This window comes from Pezoporus flaviventris, unplaced genomic scaffold, assembly GCF_033815535.1.
Source record: "Pezoporus flaviventris isolate CSIRO_AGI_PZ_B2104156 unplaced genomic scaffold, CSIRO_AGI_Pfla_v1 ptg000037l, whole genome shotgun sequence".
NCBI classification, from domain to species: Eukaryota; Metazoa; Chordata; class Aves; order Psittaciformes; family Psittacidae; genus Pezoporus; species Pezoporus flaviventris.
The window spans coordinates 14,603,580-14,613,381 of record NW_026892585.1 but is presented as its reverse complement, the minus strand read 5'-3'; positions in this window follow the sequence as shown (position 1 = coordinate 14,613,381).

Here is a 9,802-nt window from a genome sequence, read left to right as displayed (position 1 = left end):
CCATTTTCTTGTCTTCCTATTTGTTTCTTCCATTTTCCTATTTTTCCCTCCTTTGCTGCGTTTTCTCTTCAGTGGCTCACTGATGGGAGAAGTACTGTGCCAATTATCTAATAAAATTCTGGCAGCAATTCAATCACACTCAAAATGTATGACATTTAAAGAAAAAAATCTAAATTATGATTGAAAAGTCAGGAATCTGGTTATTCCCAGAGCGATAAAATAGCAGACTTCCTTTTGTTAGCACTCTCGTCTTCAGAAAGGAGTGGGAAAGGACACAAAGGTGGTTTTCATAAATGCAATTATCCAAATATATTTATAAAAGACAGATCTTTTTTCTCCCCACCACCCACCTCCTGTAAGACAACATAGCTTGAGCTCAGCTTGTCAGTATCACTGCTGACAGTGCAGATAGCAGGCATGGAACCCAAAACTGTTTTAGAGTTCTGCTCAAAACCCTAAAATCACTGGTGTAACTCATTACTAGGTACCTGACATACAGTGCTGAATGGGAAACAACCCAAAGTTTCCAGGGAGCTGAGTCTGTGCCGTGATGGGCACCAGGGGGAAGGTGGGGTTTGCTCCAAAAAGCATTGTGCCCTCAGGTATTCAATCACAGATTGTTAGTTGTACTTATGTAATACTTCAAGTACAAATACTGATTAAAAAAGACCTAAACGGTATGTCAGAATGGTGCAACTACGTGCCACCATGGCTTCACGATGATAAAGAGGTCTTCTTCTGACCCTGTCTAGCTCTGGGTGGCACTGAGTGCAGTACTGCCCCAAAAGAGCCCTGCTTGGGGCCAACCAGGGGAGAGCAAACCCTTCTCCAACCCTCAGAAGCCCTTACTCCACCACACCTGGCAAAACACATGGCCCTAGACAGCAAGCAGGGAGTTTCATGGTCAATGGGAATACAAGTGGTGCTCATGGATGCTGAAAGTCCACCTGGTAAAATGCAGATGCTCTCCCCTTTGCTTGCAGCCCAGCTCTAGCATGGGGACTGATGGCAGCTTCTCTGCAAAGTGTAAAGCTGTTTAGAAAATGTCAGAAAAAGACAGCTCAGTGACCATATTTTTCAATCCTGACTGGCAAGTGAAAAGAAACATTAATTGTCTGTTTATGTCATCTCCTCCCACAGCTGACTGATGCAGAATACAGTTTAAGGTGGCATTAAAATTGTAAGGTGGGTGTTATAATTTGCCTCAAGTACTTTAGCGGTTTTTAGGTTTTGTTCCAGAAATTACCTAAAGATTGTCATTCTACCAATACCGTTGTAAGTCACCTTCATCCTCTGCCATTCAACATGGGAGTGTACAGCCCCGTGATCTACACAGTGTTTCCAGCAATGACAGTCTTTTAGTACACGATGTTTGTTATTTTGCATAAAAAGCGTATCAGAGGCGGGTAAGTACCAGTCTGGTACTCTGCAAGCCTTAGAGCCAAATTCTGCCCTGGGCTCGTCAACACCTCCAGTCTCCAGCCCTCTTTCACTGCCATGGTACCTGTGCATAGGCAGCAATACTCAGACTGCATGGGCTGGGGCCCACCATGTCTCTCTGGAAGTGGATATCGGATCCTTATTTAAAAACACAGGAACTTGCTTGATACTCCTTAAGCAGGCATGTTTCTGGCCTCCTTTAACCCGATCAGTAGAAACTTGGCCTCTTGCTGCTTTTTTTTGCATCACTGATGGGTTTTCTGCAGCCTCAAAACAGTTCTTCCAGGCCGGAGCATGGATGTGCCTCCTCCTGCAGCACTGAGATGCTCTGGCTGAGTACCCCAAACCTGCCAATGCCACAGGGAGTGCAGGAGGGTACAGAAGAGCAGCTCACAGCAAACCAAATGCAAGAGTGATCTTTTCCCGTGCATGAATCACCCCTCCTGCCTGTGCTGGCACAAAGGAAACAGCTGCAGCCACAAATCAGGCAACTTAATAGGTCATTGCACTCTCCAAGTATTTCCCTTAGAGCTTTTCTCTAAACAATACAGAAGAAACATCTGATCACATTCCCTTCATTAAGAGGCATAAATGAAATGAGTAAATCTGCCAAAATAGGCCATCCACTCACTGAGCAGCAAGGTGTAACATCCAGATCCTGTTAACATCATTTACAGTAATGTCACCACCAAAAATGCTCAGGTTTGTGAACTGACTGCATTTTATTTCTTTTTTCCAGGCAGGCAGCTGATAATGGGGGGGATTTGCAAAAATCCTTCTTCATGCAAGCATAAAAACAATTAGGTCTAATTATCTCAGTGGCAGTAGATGCACCATACTGTACCCAGATAGGGGGTTAGTGCTCCTCTGAGCATCACCTGGTGCTGCCCAGTGCAGCGCTGACTGGTGATGCTGTGCCAGGTGAACCAGCACTGATGGGCTACATCTACTGTACCCACCCTGAAGTTGTGTGAAATGTACTCATGGATCCCTACTAGGCTGCCTTTCACCATTTCACTGCTGCAGTGGGAGCCAAGTTGGCTTTGACTGTTCCTTGGCAAAGGAGTCACAGGTCTGTGGTCTCTCTTCAAACAATTTCCTCTCCAGGAAATGCCTCATTGTCCCCCTATTCCTCAAAAATCCCCCCCTTTCTGCAGTCCCTGAGGGGTGAGGGCAACTAGGGATTGAGGAGTGAAACAGTAATTTCCACCCCTCTCCACACATACTCTTCTCTGCCCACTTCTGCTTGCTACTAAAGATCCCACAAGGCAGTGAAGCTGCTGCCTCCACTGAGCATGGAGCAGTTTTAGGGCCCTGAGCAGAGCAGGCCCAGCCCTTGGTCAGAGCAGAAAAGGAGTGAGCATTGTGCCATCCCTGGTTAAAATGTAAAAAGAGAAAACATCGATGCCGAAGTGAAATTCGAGTCCATAACTTCCAAGACTGGAATCCGAAGAGGTTCTTCCCAAGAAAATTTAAATCTGCTACATGTCCTGGGGAGGGTCCTTTTTAAATATAACTCTCAGGTATCCTGTTACTGAAACCTTTAGGTTTCAAAGAACATCTCTGCAACATGAGGTGCAATTTCATACCAGTTAGGGTCCAGCGGAATGCAGAATATTGGAGGCCACATAAAATTATTATCAAGTGGCTTTTATATGCTATTACACCTGTTTTTCTGGAAGCATCTCTTCATCATGGAAATGTTCCCAATGCCATTTATGTTACAGCCCAGTGAAAGGTCAATTCTATGTTTTATATTCTTTTCCTGGGCTGTACTTTTCAAACCAGCACTTATTAGAGCAGAGATGGGAAGAAAGCAGGGCTGTTTACACAGACCATACACACTATTAATGAAACTGCTTACCTAGACAGAGATAGGAATTGCCACAAGACTCACAAAGGGTCAGCTGAATTCAGTGCTGTGTCTCTAATAGCAGACTATGATAGACAGACTAAGAAAGAGGCGTAAAACCCCTGAGGTGTGCCAATATGTTTTCCTCTATCTGATTCACTGAATGATCCCACTGGGTTTTTATTCTTTGTTTTATTGTACAAAACTATTTTAGCAAGCAAACAGTAACATAAAAAAGGCAAAAACCCATTATTTTATATGGCATCTTCTTAGAATAAAAAACAGCCACATAAGATCCACAGAAGAAAGAAATGCTCTTTTCAGAGTGCACATACTGATTATCTGAGCTGCTGTGGCTTATGTTTATGTGCTTTTCATTACAGCTTTTCTGGTGATGTTTACTTCCACACTGTAGGCAAGGGTAGTCCAAAAAGCCAAGGAGCCGAGATGTGAGAACAGGAGTTGGAATTACCATTGCTGAGAAAACACAGGGATTCAGCAGCAGTCCTAGTTTGGACACTGAATGTCCAAACTTGGTCAGCTGAGCTGTTTTGGTGAGGTGAGAGCTGTGAACAGCTACCTTTCATGAGCCAGCATGCATTTGACAGAGAAAGATTTCTGGGCCCTTTCTTTACAACTGACCAAAAGATTACACAGGGGAGAGGGAAGAAGATGGAATAGAAACGTCTGTCTTCCAGCTGAGCACTCAAAACTCATGAATCAGCTCCCATTTCTCTCTTTCCACATCCACTATATAGAATTAAAACCCAGCATATTTTAGCAAGTAGCAGGCCAGGTCTTTTTACAAGCTTTCCATCCTGAGCATCTAGGTGTGCATTTCACAGCTCCCTCCACGTGCAGCTAGAAATATCCTTGCTGAGAAAGGCAGATAGAATGACTAATTGACTGCTGATGTTCTTCTGTTACTATGATTTTCATAATACACATGACTGTAGATGCTGGTGCTACTCCAGCACTGATGGCCAAACCAGTCACAGGAGGAGGAAGAAGATGGGAGGAAAGGGGCAAGAAAGCTCATTCATGTTTCTGTCCCTCAGACCTGCCAATTGCTTGGTGGCCACTTGAGGATGAGTCCCTCATTTATGTTTAGTCTTGTTTCATCTTTGATATTTGCTGTCTCTCAACGAAATGTCTCCCCTTTGAGTTTACATAGGCAAAAAGACGTGGTCCCAAAAAGTCACAGGACACAACGGTTTCTTAAAATAACTTTTTACCCCTCTGTGAGCTCCAATGGGGTTTTGCTAACAAGGTTTCCGTGGCCAACACAGCTGCTGGTCAGAGGTGTGTTGTGTGTTGTAATAAAGCTCGGAGGACTTTTGCCAGCCTTCACCACGGTCTCCACTCTGAATTGCAAGGAGCTCCTAGCAACCTGTGTTAAACAAAGCTTTTTAATGTACCTTTCAAGTGCCAGCTGCCTGGAACGTGTAATTTCCACAGAGAGACTAACACAAAATCCTGCTAAGACAGTAAGGCAACCACATTATGTTGATGCAGTACAACAAGGAGCTGATTCTCTGCTACATCTGGTTTTGGGCCCCCAACACAAGAGGGACGTGGACCTGCTTGTGTGAGTCCATAGAGGTCCACGAAGATGCTCAGAGGACTGGAGCACTTCTGCTATGGAGACAGGCTGAGAGAGTTTGGTTTGTTCAGCCTGGAGAACAGAAAGCTCAGAGAATACCTTAGAGCAGCTTCCAGTGCCTAAAGGGTACCTACAAGAAATCTGGAGAGGGACCTCTTATAAGGGAAGTAGGGATAGGACAAGCGGGAAAGGCTTTAAACTGACAGAGAGGAGATTAGGTATTATGAAGAAATTCATCACTATGAGGGTGGTGAGACACTGTCACAGGGTGCTCAGAGAAGCTGTGGCTGCCCCATCCCTGGCAGTGTTCAAGGCCAGGTTGAATGGGGCTTGCAGCAACCTGCTCTAGTGGAAGGTGTCCCTGCCCATGGCAGGGGGTTGGAACTGGATGAGCTTTCCAGCCCTTCCAGCTGAAACCATTCTATGATTCTATGATTAAGTATATGTCACAATTCAGTGTTCACCTTATAAACCACTTCCAACCATAGTGAAAAATGGCAAACACATGTCCTTAATCACTTCTTGATATAGTGCACAGATCTCCATTTAACCACGGTCTATGGTAAAATCCCTTACAACCACTTAAAAAAAAGAAAAAAATCCCATCAATTCATTCATTTTTGACATTTCAAAGTGACAATTTTTCCATCTGATTTAGCTTTGCCTCAAGTTATATAATTAGATCAATGAATGGGAATTGTCATTACAGTGCAGGTTTGACAGGGAGATGTCTGAACAGATTTCTTAAAGGAGAGGAACAACTAGGGGGTCACAGTACCAGGGAAAAGCTCACTCTACTGCAGTGTATGTGAAGTAAGGTACTGCAAGTTTAAAGAAGATGACTTTAGCATAAAACCTGTGTGGCTGGCAAAATCACATGGTCATCCCTTCTTACTTCTGAGTAACATTAAACAGGTAAAAAAAGTGCATTAGACATGCATATTTTCCATGTAAAAACTGTTCTCTTTGTTAGCCACTGTGTGATAATGAACAGGGAAGGCAAGCTACTGGGTAGATGCAATGCCTGTAAGCCAGCCTCACTCAGATAATAGCTATCCAGCTGGTGAAGAAATAGGAAACATCAATCTAAGGCACCTTAACTACATTTTAAAGCAGGAATATACTTGTAGATCCTCAGGTACGCTACAAGAGGAAGAGCTTGTATTTTTGCACATTTGGTTGTTCAGCTGTAGGGTAGCAGATGTTTCTCTGTGTGACATGGGCCTAGGGACAGCCAATGCCCCTTTGAAAACCTTTGAAGTTTGCAGTAGGCTCCCCATCAAATGATATAAAGGAGAAAAGGAGCATTAACAGTCTAAGGAGAGAAGGAGGGTGATATGGAGAGAAGCTGCATTAACTGAATGCCTGGAGTAACATCTGGCCAGGGAGAAACATGCTGAAGAAAATTTAACACGTACATTGTCTCAGCCCCTTTCCTTGTTAGAACATAAAGCTGAACCTCTTTTTTTGTTGCAGGTGATTTTCAGGGGGTTTGAGTACGTTTCCTTTTTAAAGAAGCTGGTAAATCAGAGCTGATAACTGAAGAATTATTTCTTCCCACTTAAATGCAACTCATTATTAATACCCAGGTCTGACTCACGGTACAGGAAATGTATTTTAGTCCTTTCAGTGTAGGTATTGTGACAGTCACAGCGAATGCTGAAGCACAGACACTGTGACGTGCGCTGAGCTGCAGCAGGCCCGGGTACCACCATTGGCCACTGGAGAAATGTAAAACGTACTGCTGGCTTAGACAGATAAGGCAGCCAATTTAAGATGCGTTTTTAAGCAGTTCTAAATGCATTTCATCTTTTAAAAGCAGATTTAAGTTAAGGCCCTGGTACCATAACACAAAACTTCACATCAAAAGTCAGTAATTTTCTGCCTTTTTCTGATTGCTGATTTGAAAGCAGCAAACAACTACATCAAAGTTAAAATGTTTCAATTATGAATGCATCAAAAGCAAGTTAATGTTTCTGATTAATCTGATTTAACCATTCTGCTTAGAAAAAGCTGACCGCACCAAAAAGTGTCCAAGCCTTTGGACTATTTATATTCAATTAATAAAGTTTATTTCCTGGTTTAGATGACTTAGTTGAAATCTACCTCCAAGTTTTATAATGAGTGAAACAAGTACTGGAGCAATTGTTAAGAAAAAATAAGTAAAATCTGTACAAATCTGTGCCATTACTGATGGAACAGGATTTGTAAAAGGGTGTGTTGAAAGACAGCAATTCCAGCTGATTTCAGTGGGGAAGAGCTGACCCACAGTAATGGTCAGAAACACGGTGGAGTGAATGAATGGATAAATTCAGGAAAATTATCCCTGGCTATGAAAATAATTCGCATCATAAATGCAGAATAACATCAAATTGCAGTCCTTCTTTTCTTCCGTATAAAAGAAACCCAACCACGAACAGAAAACTAGAAAGGTGCTTTTTAAAGGAAGAGATGATAAAGATGGGACACAGAAACTTGTGCAAAGACAAGTATGAAAGAACTCTTAAAGAGCCAGTCACTTACTTAGCACAGAATCTCCTAAACCCTCATTCTTAATTGATACAAACATGTTTCTTTGACAAAGAACTGCTAAAGCCATGTTCAGTAATGTTACAGTCACCATTAGCTGTATCTGCAAGAATATCTCATGGCTCTCCCCATCCATCCCACTTTGTCGAAACTGGGATCCCTCCAGCCACATATCCAAAGGTACTTAAATACTTTAAGACCCACATCTGGAAGGCACTGCATTGCCAGCATCAACAGCCCATGGACCAGGACCCTCTATCCAGTGCATGGGAAAAGAAGAAAAGTCTGAAATTTGAGCTGATCACCAGTCTCTGTGTGACAGTCTGTAACATAGATCCATAACCCACAAAGCTTATTGTGAATTTAGGTACAATCCTGTGTCTCAAAGTGGCCCATGGACTTTTCCCAAGCATTTAAAGCAGTCATTGATCATTACAAATCAGGCAACACGTGTGAAAAAAAAAGAACAGTGATCCTCTATCTGCATACATGGCCATGTAAGTGGTTTTGACTCTCTGGTCCAGGTTCTCTTGTGATAATTCAGGAGTTTTGCTCTTCTTGTCCCCATTATCTGACTTGGTTGCTGGCCCCATATAGGGCTCCAGGTGGAGATACCACCTGTGAACCCTGCTCTTTCCCCTTCACCAAAGAGCCCTTGTGAACAGCATTTCATGTAGACAGAAAAGCATCTAACAAATCAAGGACAAGAAGTAAATCTGCCATCACACACTACAGACTAACCTGTCTAAAATGCAGGTCCAACCCTGCCTTAACCCAAACTCTAAAAATGGTCCTAGACCTAAACAACTAGCAATAATAAGTCTCTAAACTGCACAAAAGTTATCTCCAGTCAGTTTCTCAAACTCAGAGTGTATCCAGTTACCACTACAGTCTGGTGGTTGGTACTCTTTGTAATCAGCATTGACAGCCTGGCCCCAGGCTCACCCTTTACCTCCAGGACTGAATCGCCCTAGGGTATGTTTATAGTCTTGAATTTAGGCTGAGTTTAGTGGGAGTTCACGGTCTACAGCAAGCGCAAGATGAGCTGGGTGTCTATCGCAGGTGGGATATTCTTGTGGGTCCAGACTAAATATAGCTTGGAAGCTCTCTGCGCCTGGCAAAGACCTGGTCATTAAAGAAAAGCAAATAAATTAGATAAGAGAGAGCTTAGCAGACACATATATTAACCGGAAACAAGATAACATTGCACTACCCATTTTATAGCCCAGTCTTAATGGCTGTAATGAGAGAGATTATAAGGACAAGCCTGCAGGTGCAGGAGGATCACTATAACTTACTTACCATGTTTATCTGTGAGCCCAAGTTTCCTCCCATTTTCTTTCTTTGCATGTGGATTGAATATTTCTCTAGTCTAGGCTTATACTTTTGTTATGGTCTTACAGACTGGAGCACAAAGAGTCCCATATCTGGAGTCTCCAGGTGCTGCTGTAATACAGATTAATAAATGACTGATAACAATACAGCCAGATAAACAAAATACACTCAGTTGATAAGAATTACTGCATTAGTTAGGCAATTTCCTCTCAGTAGTAATGTCGCACTTAGGGTACTAACCCAGCAAAACAAAGCAAGGGGGGGGGGTTAATTTTCATTATTGTGTGTGTTAAATTACTCATTGATCTTTTTTAACAGAAAAACTTTATTGAAAGTTAAAATTAAACAGCCAGCTCTGAGATAATTTCAAATTCTGATGTGATAATCCAGAATTTGTGAGCTGTTGACTGGAAGCTAGACACTGATTTATAACCTTATTAATGATTTATAACCCTGGGGGTCTTGAGAAGTAAGCATTCGCTTTTCTGACTTCACTAAAATCCATACAGAAACTCTTTTTCCCTTGGTTAGAATCCACCTATTTGGTTCACATACAAGACATCCCAGCTACTGTATAGCTGCCATAGCTCTGGTTTGCTTTGCTTTTTGCTGGTTTAAATAGCAACATGGGGATTGATATAAACCACTCGCTTTTTGCCAAACTGAATCTCTTTTAAGGGCTACGCTTTCACACCCATGAAAGGTGTTTCTCAGAGCTGTGTATCTGCACTGGGGGCAGTCCCAGGAGATGCTTTACCTTTTCTTATTCCTAGACATACACTGTGCAGATCCAGTAACAGTTACTCTGCTTGTGAAACAGCTGACTCGTGCAGGGTGGGGAGGAAGATGATGGCTTGTTTTCCTTTCCATTAATATCTAGAGAAGAATATTCTGGACTGAACCTTGAAAGCAATTAAAACCTGTAATGCTTTTGATTTCATGAGAAAACATAAATTAATGAAAGAAAAGGTGTTCTAGGAAATATTTCCTAATACAAGTTTTCCTATCACTTGAAAAATGAAAGCCTTCCTGAAAGGAATTTA